This window comes from Lepidochelys kempii, chromosome 19 (assembly GCF_965140265.1).
Source record: "Lepidochelys kempii isolate rLepKem1 chromosome 19, rLepKem1.hap2, whole genome shotgun sequence".
Lineage (NCBI taxonomy): Eukaryota > Metazoa > Chordata > Testudines > Cheloniidae > Lepidochelys > Lepidochelys kempii.
In genome coordinates this window covers 11,068,185-11,080,258 of record NC_133274.1, presented here as the reverse complement: position 1 = coordinate 11,080,258, position 12,074 = coordinate 11,068,185, and the positions used below count along the sequence as shown (strand labels likewise).

Below are 12,074 nucleotides of genomic sequence, written 5' to 3'. Positions count from 1 at the left end.
CCCACTCCACTTTATGCAGCAAGCCCCATAGCTAATCAGCCTGCTGAACTCCTGGGGGTGCAGGGCGGGGCTCTCCTGCTGTTTGCCCCATCTCCATTGTCAGCGACTGCCTCCCCATGGCTGGCCAAGAGGTAGCGGGAGGCTCTATTCCCAGGGGTCTGGGGCAGATGGGGCCCTAAGCTTGTCTGCTGCTGTGGCTGGAAAACAAAGATGAATCAGCCAAGTGTGGGAGGTGCACCCCAGAGCCCTCTTGGTGCCTCAAGAGTCGCTCCCCCCAAATACTACGAGGCCGGGCTTTCTGGCCCAGGAGGGCTGGATCTCATCTTAGCCCTGCATCCAGCCCTCCATCTGCAACCCAAGCTGTGATCTCCCCTACAGCACCTCTCCTCCCCACCCCGCTTCAGAGCTTGGTTCTCAAGGCAGCCCTGGGATTCCCCTCTTCGGGCGGTTCTGAATCCTTCCCTCCCCCACCCCCTTACCGGTTCCCACCCAGCTTCCTCCGTGAGCTGAGCATGCTGGACCAGAATGGAGTGGCTTCCTCTCTGTCCCACAGTGCTGCAGCGACTGAGCCTGCCCCCCCATGGCGCCGTGGACCCACTTTCACTTCGTGTGCCTCTTTCTCACTGGGAGGTGACTGGCCCCTTGCCTACGAACCTCCCCCAGCTCCAGCACTCCAGCAGGCATCTCCTCTTGAGCCAGCCGTGGAAACAGCTCAGCCCTGTCTACACTGGCCCTTGCGCCGTTTCTGGTTCACCCATCCTCATTGCGAAGTAGAGGGGAATGCACTCGTGTCTCTGTGCCCCCCACCCCGCCCCAGAGAGGGGGGCTGTCTCCATACCCAGAGGCACACCTCACAGGACAAAACCTTCCCACCCCACGTCTGCTCCGGCTCCCAGGCAGCTCTCCTGTTGCGGGGCAAGGAGCGCTGTTTGCACAGGCTCGCTGGGCTCTCCCCCTCTCCACTGCGCCCCGCACCCCTTTCTGGGTAAGCCAGCAGGATCGCAGGCGCATAACTGAAGGCTAGCCCTGGCCTGCTGCGGTCTCGAGCAGCACAGTGTATTCTGGGGCCGTGGCATGCTGGGCAAGTTGGGCAGTGCACTCTGGCTGAGGACGCCACCGGTGCCTCGTGGATACGATGGGGTGTTCCATAAGGGGCAAGAATGGTGCGTTATAGCTGGAGGGAGAAGCCTGGTGCTTTTCAGTGCCTGTTCTAACCCTCTACTTGTACCCTTCCTGCACCCTGAGTAACCCCGGAGTGATCCCTGCCCCGAAGTCACGGGGCATTAGGGGAAGCATCTCCTTTTATTGTCCTGCTACTTCCCCTAAAGAGAATGGAGCTTGGGGAGTATTTTGCAGAGGAGACCAAACTCAGCCAGCAGCTTCTGGGAAGGCTCAGCACCCTCCTCCCCCAGCCCGCACCCTCCCTTTCTCACAGCTCTCGACTTCGCACTCAGATCACAGAGCCAGGGTGCAACTGTGGGAGGTGAGACCTGCTGGAGTTGTGACAGCTCCCCGCCTGGCCAGCTCTCTGCGGAGCAGGCTGCCTGTGTGCACAGATTGCAGCCTGAGCTGCCATCTCTGTTCAGGATGCTGGAACGGTTCCCGAGACCCGCTTGGTGCCGGGCTGCTGCCTCGCTGGCTGGCCGCACACCTGTCTGAGTGCTCAGCCAGTTCCTTCCTCCTGCCCTGGAATCGGAACTGCAAGCCAACCAGTCCCCTTCACCCCACAGCAGGAAGCGGGCTGCTTCGCCCACCCTGCAACCACCACTGCCGCGCGTGGGTAAGTGTCACCGGTCAACATTCAAGCTCTGGAAGGCAAGTCTTGCAGGGAGCCTGCGGATTCGTGTCTGAGAAGGAGACAAAGATCTTAAATGCGGCTCATTTTAGAAAGGTCACGTGCCTGGGGTCGTGCACGGAAATGCCCAGCGTCTGCCTGCAAACACCCAGTTAGCTTCCTAACTGGAGTAAGCATTAAGTAATGCTCACAGCACTCCAGAGCATCATTAACCCAGCAGATGGGGAAACTGAGGCACGGATTTGCAGTAACCTGTCCAGTGTCACCTAGTAAGTCAGCGTCAGAGCTGAGATTAGAACCCAGGAGTACCCAGTCCACTGGTGTCAATTTGGAGCCACTCCACTGACTTTTGGTGACGTCACGCTGTGCCTAGACCAACATCACTGAGAAAAGCATTTGTTTTATTGATTCCAGGGGTTCAAGCTGGGGACTGGTAATCAGGACTCCTGAGTTCTTGTCCTAATTCTGCAACTGATTTGAGGAAGTCACTTATGCCAAGTTATTTTGACAGTGTCTGTGGGTGCCCTGATTGTGGGTTCCCAACTTTCGGTTTAAGTTTTTGGAGTCCGCACCATGTCAAGGTCTAAAAGTCACTCTGCTAGATCCTCTCTTAAAGAGACACTGTCAGGAAGTTTAGGTTCATACATCTTTTAAGGCTTTTGGATTTTGTTTCTTGCTTGTATGTTACCTTTGATATGTTAGGAATGTTGTGTGTGACCAGCCCTGCTTTAATGGAGGGTCACCCTGGAGGTTTCAGAGGCAGGTTCTCATACCTTAATTGAAGGAAGGGGGAATGATGATTCTTTAACAAAGATGTGCTTTTTGCCAAGAGTGTGTTAGGCATCGGAGTTGGAGTTAAATGGATACTTTAGCCTTATCTGTAGTAATGAAAAACCAAGTCCAATGCATGAGAACTGGAAAAGGAAACTGACTGACTAGAAATTTACTATAAAGAAACCTGAAAGTCACTAGGCTACTTTCATTGTTGGAGGTGTCATTACTGGTAATGTAGCAGATGAAATATGAGGTTTTTTAACAGCTATATTATGCTGTTAGCCTACCAGTGCCTCTTTTTAAATTACAGGGAGAAAATGTCCTTATTTCCCCCTCCAAACCATGTGGCTACACTGAAATGTTTAAAGATAGTGCTGTTCATCTCAGAACATGCCATGAACTAAGCAGAATATTCAGCATCCATACCATGCAGCTATCTCTGGGGTGGAGGACAGCAGCTATATGTTGCATGGTAATAAGTGGAGGAGAAATCAAATTAAGGACACCAGGATTTTAAAATCCATGCAGGGCAGACAAGACCTCTATTTTTAAGATGTCATTCAAAAGACAGCCTCTTACAATGCGTGGTACTCAAGTTATCTACCATATAAGGCAGAACGGCTGAGTTTACCCTGCTGCAGTTTGGAGCTGTATTCCAAGAAGTGGCTCAAGGATGGAACACAACTGGGTGTGCTGTGGGCAGCCCACTGCAGAGTGTGTGTGTGTGTGTGTGTAGGGAGGGGGGGCAGGGTCTCTTCCCCAGTGATCAGCGCTCTTCTTCTCTGATTGAACTGTAGCTTCTTAATTCCCCTGTGCTCTGCCTTTTCGCTGCGGGGCTCAGGACAGCTTTTCCCAATTAATAAAATAATCAAAGTGAAGAGATCAGTGGGACTGGACCGGTGATGGACTACGCAGGGCTTTTCATGTCCGCCTGACTGGGTCAAGTCCAGCAGTGGTGCTAGGTGGCGGTGGTGATGTGACAGGTGCGTCTCAGGGCAGATCCCTGGACGAATGGCCAAGCTGCTGGTGCAGGTGGCAGGCGTGGCCCGGAGGCCCAGAGCTGGATGGGCTGGAGGGTGAACTCTCTACTCTCACCCCTCTAGGTCATGTTGCCAAAGGCTTGTGCCGGTTGAGCCAGCACAGGAGCTGCCTTCTGCTTGGTGGCTCACTGGGATGGCACATCTCACCGGGGGGCTCTGGCTTCCACTGGGAACTGGAGTGAGACCTGCCCACTTGTCTCTCACATGCCACTGAGCAGTTACCCAGCAGTGCCAGCTGATAGTGACGGCTGAACTGGGTTTCAATCAGTGACCCGGAGCTGAAAGGCTCTGCCTCCCATCCCTTGAGCCGTCCCACTTGGTTGCCCTTGGGATGGGGAGGAAGGCAAAGCACCAGCCTTGTCTTCCTTGGCCTGGAAGCCCCTGGCATGCTGCACTTGCGGGGAGCTGGGTGCATGATGATTAGCCAAAGCCCCGGATTGCCTCTTTGTGGTTACTGCAGCCCTAGGCTGAGCAGCCCTTCCCCGGCCATTGTGCAGAGGCTGTGCCCATGACCTACCATGGCTATGCAGCCCCTGCCGGGGCCAACAGGCCTGCTGGGATCTCTCAAAGGGGAGCATGTTGGAGGGTGTGTGGAAGTCAGGCCCTCCTCCCGTCATGGCTGCAGCGCGAACAATAGGCTCCGGTGCTGGCTATTTTTAGCCTTCTGGTGCTTTTGATAGGATTCCAGTTACTATTTCCTTTAATTACTGGGCAAGCCCAGCCGCTGGCAGTGGGATTAGCAGTGCGTGGAGGGGCCGTGATGGCAGGATACGCTGTCAGCCACAGCACTCGGCAGAGGAGGAGTCCGAGGAATGATTTCTTCCTCCCTGCAAGATGTGTCTCTATGGGGTGTGCTCTTCTATGGCACGGCAGGACTGGAGTGCGGCATCCTCCATGCATAGCCATCCCCATCCGTCAGCATGATGCCACAGGGCAACAGGGCCCTCCCTTCTCTTCTCCTCACAGTGACGGCTGGGGGAGGAGGATCTCATTTATTTTCCAGCCATCATGTGTTGCTTTCCAAGTGGGAGGCGCGATTTCCCTGCCCAGCCCACAAATGTGTCTGAGAGCCAGGGGGCTGCTTAGCAAGAACCGGGCCCAACCGGTGTGCAAGAGCCCAACAGGGCTCAGCAGGAGTTTCTGAGCCTGGCAATTTGCAAAGTATCAGAACCTGAAATCATCCTGAGCCCAGGCAGAAAAAGAAGCCTTGATAGGCTATTTACCAGCCACGCTGAGATGCTTTCACCAGCATCCTGCTCCAGATCCTCTGGCAAGCAAGATGCTTCTGGCCCAGAAAGGTGAGAGAGCAACTGGGCATAGCTTGCTCCGGGCCAATGTGCAGGAAACTCTCTGGTTTGTTTCCAGTCCTGGCACCCTGAGGCTAATGGCGTGATCCTTGCAATGCATGTGGCATAGGGGAATACCACTCTCTTGGTGTAAGGTGCAGTGTGGGTGGGGTGCCTGACCTGAGGCCCTAAGCAGTGGGGTAGGGTGCGCGAGCACAGATGGTAAGGGGGCAGTCGGAGGGATACGTGATTTAAAAGGGAAGATGTGAACAAGCGGGCTCGGCCACAGAGAAAGCCAGAAAAGGTGTGGGGATGGCTTCAAAGGGGGCACCATCTTTGTCGGCACACAGATGAACTATCCTGCTTGTTGCGGTCGCTCTCGGCAGCTCTCAAGCTACATGGCATTGGGCTGGTTATCCCTGGGCTGGGAGGTCTCCAAGTGGAAACTGATGTCATTGAGGAAGTGTTAGTCACTCAGCCCACAGCACGCCCCTTCCTCCGGTCTCTCCTGGACCAGTGCCCGAGTAGGATGCTCCTCTGCCCTTACAAGTCAGAGTCTTACCAATCAGATCTGAAACAAAGGTCCTATAAGAGAGCTCCTGGCCCCTTCCCCACAGAGGGGCTCTATACCTGGCCCCGTATGGGCAGAGGTAACTACCTGAGGGCCCAAATGGGGAAATAATTCTACCCTTCCCACCATTGGGTGAGGTCACTAGAACAGGATGGTGGAGGCGGCTCACCCGTGGGGGAGCAAAGCCCTCTAAGGACTGGGACCCACAGGGAACCCATTGCTTGTGTGACACAGAGCAGAGTCTGCCCCGCTGCCTGCAAAGCACTCTTGGATCCGTCTGGCTGTATAACCGACCGGTCCCTGTTGTGTACGTTATTTCATCCCATCATTCTGCCCTGGAATAGGGCTGTCGCTCGGATCCTATGGTAGTGGGCACCTTAGAAACACCAGAGGTAGGTACTGGAGGCTCTACAGTGTTGAAGATAGTGTGTCGGGGGGGGGGGGTTATGGTACGTATGACAATAACCACCTCATGCCCCAGCTGAGATCAGGGCCCCCTGTGCTGGGCACTGAACAGACACCCTGGGTGCATCTGCAGTGGAGCTGGAGGTGGAATTTCCAGCTCAGGTACCTGTCCTAGCCCATGGCAGCGTGAGGGACGGGACGGCCTAGCAGCCCAAGTAGGCCCCCAGGATTTCAGATGAGGGCACTTTTTAGTGCACTAGCTTATTCAGAGCTAGCATGGGTATGTCTGCTGCCTCCGGCTCCCATGTGGACACATCGATGTCTGCGCTGCAATGAAAGGCCCATGGCATTCAGACACCCCCCGCTGGCCAGGTGCGGGGGAGCAGACCAGTCCGGGGCTGGCATGACAGGCAGCCGTCTGCAGCGGGCACGGAGGAATGGGTGCAGGTTTCATTCCTGCCCAGTGACCGAAGCCCTGTCCTACCCCGGCTGCGTGAAGCCTCTGAGGAGAGGATGCTGATAGGGGGCCGCAGTGGGGAGGTCGAGCTCTGGTTGCCCTCGGGTGGTGGAGGAGGGCCTGGGGGGGCTGTGGTGGGCGAGGGGAAGGGCCTGGGACTGTGGCGGGTGAGGGGAAGGGGCTGGGGGGGCTGTGGCAGGAGAGGCTGGGACACTGGAGCTGCTGCTTGCAATGCTCCGTGCAAGGATTTCTTTCACCAGCTTTTTCATGGCCCAACCACAACCGGTTTCTTGTTCCTCTTCTCAGCCGTTCCGTCTCACTGTGCCCCTGACAGGTGGGGAGACCAGCTTCCCCTGCCCGGCTCAGCTGCCGGAACTGAACACTGGGGGGGAATCCAGCCGGCTTGCCCCAGAGGGGCCCTCCCCAACAATGGGTGCTCCTGTGCAGTGGGTCTGGCAGCGGGCCAGCCCCACACTGGCTCAGCTGGGGGCGGGCACGTGAGGACAGATAGCATCTTCACGGTGCACTAGCTGGCTCAATAGCGGCCCTTGTGCGGCTCCTGGGACTGGCTCTCTCTGGCATATTCATGGCGGGCTGGGTGGGGGCACCGCCTTGGCAGTGGGGACTTTCACCAGCTGTGGGTAGGGGGCCCAGGGCAGTGGCAGGAGCAGGATGGGCTGGGGGTGGGGTGGGCGGGGGGCACAGGCCTCTTCCCCCAGCACAGGATGGGCCTTTACTATAACAATTCCCTGCATCTTAGTCCAGACACTATGGACTGGGGTGGGGGCTGATAAGGGGGGCGCTCTCTTCCCACCCCCCCAGCTTTCTGCCTCTGTAATTGCTGCCTCTGAGAACATCTTGCTGGGGAGCTGCCTGGTCTCTCTTGCCTCCCCCCAAAAAAATCCTCCAAGCTGCTGCCATGGAGAAGTGGGGTAATATACAGAGGAGGGAATGAGCCCCCCCATCTTATTGGGGAGCTGGCTGGAGAGCATGAGGCTAATGGGGCAGAGATGCTGAGGCTCATGTCCCCCTGTACCGAGACACCCTCTCTGCATGGTGTGCAGGAGCTAGGGGCTCCTCTTGTCCGTAACACAGGGTAGCTTCGAGCTTGGGATTACTCAGGTGGCAGGTTCAGAGGTAACTCACCCACCCTGCAAGGAGGAAGGCTGAACAGTGCTCGGCATGAGCCCTTTGGGGCCGTGCCCTCGGGAACCCAGGCCTTGTCTGCTAAAGACCCCGGCCCTTCTCATAGGGGCTTTGCATGGTACCCTTGCCCTGAACTCTCCCTCCCGGCAGTGCTGGACTGTGGGCAGGTGGCTGCCATCCTCCACCACAGAAGGGGCTGCATTTCAGTGGGCCTGTCGGTGTACTCTCCACAAAGCCATTCTGGGTTCCTGGGGCAATACAGACATGTCCCGTCTCACTACTACTATTCACGGCCTAGTCCCAGTCCGATGCCTTATCCACTTGGGAAACCTGGGTTCTCTTCCCAGCTCTGACATGGCCCTGCTGGGTCAACTTGGACAAGTCACAACCCCTCTGTGTGCCTCAGTTTCCCCTCTCGCCCCTTGTCTGTCTAGATCATAAGCTCTCGAGGGCAGGGATTGTCTCTTGATATGTGCCCAGTGCAGCCTGAGCTCAGTGGGCCCCGATCTCAGTTGGTGTCTCTAGGCACTCCTGTAATACAGCCAACAGTAACGCTCTGGAGGGCCAGGTGCCGGGATATTGGAGCGTCATGCCCCGTGTGTTGCTGTTCGCCCCCTTCTCTCTGGGCTCGCTTCCAGCAGCCTCCTGGTGAGGCAGGAGCTCCTCCCAGCCAGTATCCAGCACAGGTGGTTTTGCACTGGTCGAGACCCAGTACAAGGGAGGCTTTTGACCACTAAGATAACGGAGAGGGGGAGCGTGCACACCGAAGAGTGCTGGAAGGCTATCGGTGGCGTAAGTGCTTTGGGGGAGGGAAGCCTCATGTAGGCCGGGCCAGAAGAGTTCAGCCCAACCTGCGAGACGGCCCTTTCTGCCAAAACGCAGCCCCAGCCCCTCTGTAGGCAGCCATGCAGGGAGCGTTCTGATGGGGAAGAAAGAAATTTCAGCACCTCCCTTCTTGCTTCCCCTGCCCGGGAACATCCCGTGCGAGGAGCAGGCTCCCCATAACCCCCGCTGCAGGTTCAGCCTCTCGCCGTGTCCCGCCGGTTAGCCACGCCGCCCCTTCCCCTTCCGTTCTGAGAACAAGCTGGGCAGCCAGCCGCCCCGGGCGTGCAGAAGTGGGAGCCGGAATAAACCGGCGGGTACTTCTGGGGGCTTCCCAATGCTGCTGCACCACGGGGACAGGGAAGGTTCCTGCCTCAGCTGACAGAGTAGCAGCTGTGTTAGTCTGTATTCGCAAAAAGAAAACGAGGACTCGTGGCACCTTAGAGACTAACCAATTTATTTGAGCATAAGCTTTCGTGAGCTACAGCTCACTTCATTGGATGCTCAGCTGGGTGACCCGAGCCAGGGGCTGAACCGAGCTGCAGAGAGAGGTGCTATCTGTGAGCACGACCACAGGGGTAAGTCCTGCCTGGTCAGCTGTGTGTGTTTAGCGCCCGCCTCCACCACAAGGGATGTTCTCTGTGCTTGGCGGGGGAGCCCCACATTTTCACCAGTGAATTTCCCCGAATCTCAAACGGGGGGTGTTTGATCAAATCCGAGGCTGGAACAGAGCCCTGGGGTCATGGAGTCTGACCTCTGCCGTAACACAAGCCAGAGGACTGCCCTGAATGGATTCCTGCTCGAATGAGAGCAGATCTTTTAGACAAACGTCCCATCCTGGTTTAAAAATGGCTAGCGATGGCGAATCCACCCTTGGAAAGCCGTGCCAGTGGTTAGAAACCTGCACTGTTAAACCACGGGTGCCTTATTTCCCATCTCAGTCTGGCTGCCTTCAACTTCCAGCCACTCTATCTTGTCAGACAGGAGAGCCCCTTATCAAATCTTTGGTTCCCCACTCCTTAACCGGCTCTCTGTTAAGCCACATAGCTTGAACTCCTTGAGGCTATCGCTGTAACGGTTCCCATGGCTCTCGCTCCAATTGATCGTTTGGCTCCAGGTCATTTGATTCAGGCCCACTTCCACATTGCAGCCGCACCATGTTCCCCCCCTCCACACTGCTCTGCAGCTCCTGTCCTAGCCAAGGAGGGCCGGATTGGACCCCGTTAAGAGGTGGCGGTTGTATTTTGCCCCATGCCTCGTACGACAGGGGCTGCTGTTGAAATGTTCTAGAGGTGGGCAATGGGTTGTCTCTCCAAATGTGGCAGCTGGCTGTGGCTGAGCCCTTAAGTGGGGGATGGTTCTTTACATCCCCTGAACGAAGGGATGAGTGACTGCGCGGGGCAAGGCAATGGAGACTCAGACCCCAAAGGCCACCCTCCTCTTGCCATGTCACGTCAGCTGAGGCCTGGCTGCACTGGGTTGGGGGCAGGTTCTCTGTTGGGAGCAGGAGCATGATCTTCAGAAGTTGGCCGCGCTAGGGAGAAGTCTGCTTCCCTGACTGTGGGCGGGAAGATGGTCTAGTGGTTAGAGGTGCAGCCTGGGGCTTGGGAGTACCTAGGTTCAAATCCCTGATTCACACCAGATTTCTTCCATGATCTTGGACAAGTCACTCAGTCTCGGTGCCATCGGTACGACTCCTCCCTTACAGTGGTGTTCTGAGGATAGATACACCCAGGATTGTGAGGCGCCCAGAGCAGCATGGCAGAGCCTGGCCTAGGTACCTCTCCTCTGTTCCCAGCCTTTAGAGTTCATGGCCTGGAGTCGGGGGGCTGAGCTGTGCCCCTCACCACCTCTCTTGAAGGCAAGGCCTTTCCGCTTGTTCGGGGCTTCTCCCTCCCGGCTGGCACTACTGCCAGATTCCAGTATTGTCCCACCTCTGTGCCACGGTGAGGAGGCTGGGAGCAGCTTGGACTGTGTGGATGAGTAACCCAGCGAACAAGCATCCCACATGGGCTTTGATGGCTGGCACCCCTGCTCCCCCCCCGGTGTTTTCCTTGCCTCCTGCTCTGAAGTGTCCCTGCCTGTAGGATCTCGTTCCCCAGCTGGCCCTGCATGGCCCTCTCTTTGTCTGGCATGGGAGGGGGGCAAGGGCATAGCTAGGGGAGGAAGAAGACAGCAATGACTGTGGGGACATAACTGGGAAATTCTTCCTGGGTCACAGAAATATGCTGCAGTGGGGGAAGGGGGGTCCAAAACAGGGGCTGGTTCCTCGGAGGCCGTGTCCAGGGCCTGCATCTCCTTCCTCGCCCCTTTGCCAAGAGTGTGCCCTCTGCTCACACCTGGCTGGTCCTCCCTGCCCCAGAGACTGTGCCCTGGGCCTGCCCCACTGTCTCCAAAACGCATGCCTAAGACTTACCGCAGCCTGCCCCCTGCCATCCCCTCCTGCTCCCTGGGCCGCTTTGCCCCCCCATACATGTCCAATCTCCTTCCCTTCCCCAGAGCTCGTGCCCTGGGCCTGCTCTCCCTTGGCAGTCCCTCCCCATGGCCAGACCTCCCGCACCGACCCTTCCCTTCCTCTCATGGGGCCACTTGTGCTCCCTGATCATAGACTATCAGGGTTGGAAGGGACCTCAGGAGGTCATCTAGTCCAACCCCCTGCTCAAAGCAGGACCAATCCCAACTAAATCATCTGATGCTTGTGCTTCTCTTTCCTCTCCCTCCCGCCCCACAGTTCTGGCCTGGTCCCCCTCTCTCCCCACTGTAGGGCCAGAGGCAGATTACCGAGCGGGGTGGGCTCCCTGCCTCCTAGTTGTGCTGGGATGCGTCTGGGCCAATAGGTAAGCTGAGGGCAGTGCCAGGGAAGAGCAGGTGGGTTCAGAAAGCCCCTCGCTGTTATCTGCCTCCCTTTCCGCAGGAGGTGGTTGAGCTGCGGTCTTCGGAAGCTAGATGGTCCATCAGAGGGTCGTCAGGAACCAGCCCGAGATCTGCTGAGCTTTGGGAGCTCGCTGGCGGGGCTCAGCCGTGAGTCCCCAGGGTGAGGGTGGTTGGCACGGTGCTGCTGGGCAGCTGCTCCCTTTGGCACCCCCAGGGCTCCCCTGGCAGGATGCCTTCTCCCAGGCAGGAAGAAAGGGCTCCAAGCCGCTCGCCTGGAGGCCTGACTCTACACGCACCTCCCCCCCCACGCCCCCAACGCTGCCTTTGAGAGCAGAGGACCCGGGCCTCAGGGCTGTGGTAACCTCTGGCTGATCCCCCATCACCCGTGAGAGGACAGCTCTGAGCCTGCCCTGTGCCCCCCACCAGCAGGGTGGGATCCGCAGGCTGGCTGGTAACCCGGGCAGCCTGGATTTGTAGTGGGGTGCCGGGGCAAGGCCAGAATCTATGGGCGGGGGGCAGGAGCACGTCATGGCACCCGTCAACCCAAAGCTCAGAGCCTGGAGAGGCCCCGCCAACCGAGCCCAAGGGCTGGTCTGCGCTGCAGAGTGGGGCTGACGCTAGGCAGCTTACGCTGACCTAACTCTGCAGGTGTCTACACTTACATTTCGCTCCCACGGACATAACTGCCCCTCTCCGCTGCCTTAACTCCACCTCCACGAGCAGCAGAGCCAGCGTTGATGCCGTTAGGGTGATGCAGTGTCAGCGGAGGCTGAGCGGGTATTTCTCTTGCCGGCCGGCCGTAGGAATGAACCGTGCGGAGCCAGCGTGTTGGCATGAGCTGGGGAGGGGTCAGGGTTTAGGCCTTGTGTTCAGGGGCAGTGGAGAAGCTTGAATAAGAGTCTGG

General features: G+C 57.5%; 1 protein-coding gene across 5 annotated transcripts in view; it reads left to right on the top strand.

The window, feature by feature from the left end:
* The window catches only part of FGR (FGR proto-oncogene, Src family tyrosine kinase), a 50,377-nt gene that overhangs the window by 13,623 nt on the left and 24,680 nt on the right, over nt 1-12,074 (top strand). Inside the window, exon 1 of one of the 5 annotated variants that reach the window (XM_073317457.1) lies at nt 1,759-1,780. The exons of the other annotated variants lie outside the window; for them this stretch is intronic. The gene's annotated coding sequence lies outside the window, so the exon portion shown is untranslated. Of the gene's footprint in view, nt 1-1,758; nt 1,781-12,074 lie in introns of those variants that run through there. 5 annotated transcript variants of the gene reach the window in all.